Below are 1,328 nucleotides of genomic sequence, written 5' to 3' on the forward strand. Positions count from 1 at the left end.
CCATGAGAGAGGCGGTCCGCAATGTATCCTATCGAGAGAGATAGGACGACTCATCAGACATGAGGGAGGAGGAGTCCTCGATGATCGTCTGAAACTGACTGTCACAAGCAGCTAGCATAGCGAACCTGGAACCGTCCCCCTCCGGTTCATCTTTCCGAAAATGCAGACTTCGGGAAAACATTTCCGGATGTTATCCCCCTTCACCTATATCGTCCAGTGCCGTGTTAGAACACCCCTAACTCTCTCGGGAATTCAGCATATCCCCGATAACTCAGACACGAGGGAGGAGGAGTCCTCGATGATCGTCTGAAACTGACTGTTATAAAACTTGTCAACTTTGCATGATGTTTGCCACTAATCCATTGCTCATATGCATATGATACCTTATTGTGATTAAGTCCATGTTTGTCACTAATCCATCTCTCATGTTTGTATATTGCCATGTTGTAATATTTGTAGAAACTACAGACAGAGACTTAGAAAAATAAGAGTTGTTGGGGGATATAATCCGCGACGGAGGTGATATCACCTTGTCGTTTCTCAACGTCACCGATGGTCGGGAAATAGAGGATGATGGCTCCGGTGATCCAATGGAGGAGGAAGGAGATCATGACGGCTCCGGTGACTGGATGGAGGAGAAAGGAGATCACGACGGCTCCAGTGACCGAACGGAGGAGGGATCCTTAACTTTTGCAACGTCCGGCGAGGTATATATATATTATGCCTCTGCTGACTTGATGCATTAATTATTTTGTATGTACATATATTAACACTTCTTTCTTCTTTTAGCCCTCCGGATCGAGCCAAACTTCCGTAAGGAGACAAGGCCCGAAGAAAAGGTTGCGCCAGGATGAAACACTATTGGAATCAGGATCTTTGCCGTCAGCCAGCTCTTTGTCGTCCGCTGGCTGATGGCAAAGAATGTCTTTGCCATCAGCTTGAAGAAAACTGACGGCAAAGAATGAGCTGACGGCAAAGGTCATATTTGCCGTCAGCCATTTCTTTGCGGTCTGCCAGCGGACGGCAAAGAAGCTTTGCCGTCAGCTAGCGGACAACAAAGAGTGTGGGTGGCCCACTAGCGAGGACCACCTAACAGACACTTTCTTTGCCGTGTGCCAGCTGACGGTAAAGAAATGGCCAAACTAACGTCCGTTAGCTAGGCTCTTTGTTGTCTGCTAGCAAACAGCAAAGAACTATGCCCTAACAAAATGGCAACGAGCCCGCTGACCCATCTCTTTGTCCCCCCCCTCTCTCTCTCTCTCTCTCTCTGTCCCGCCCCCGAGCTGCCGCCGCCCAGCGCCACCCCGACCCCGTGTCGCCGCCGCCCC

Source organism: Triticum aestivum, chromosome 2B (genome assembly GCF_018294505.1).
Source record: "Triticum aestivum cultivar Chinese Spring chromosome 2B, IWGSC CS RefSeq v2.1, whole genome shotgun sequence".
NCBI lineage: Eukaryota > Viridiplantae > Streptophyta > Magnoliopsida > Poales > Poaceae > Triticum > Triticum aestivum.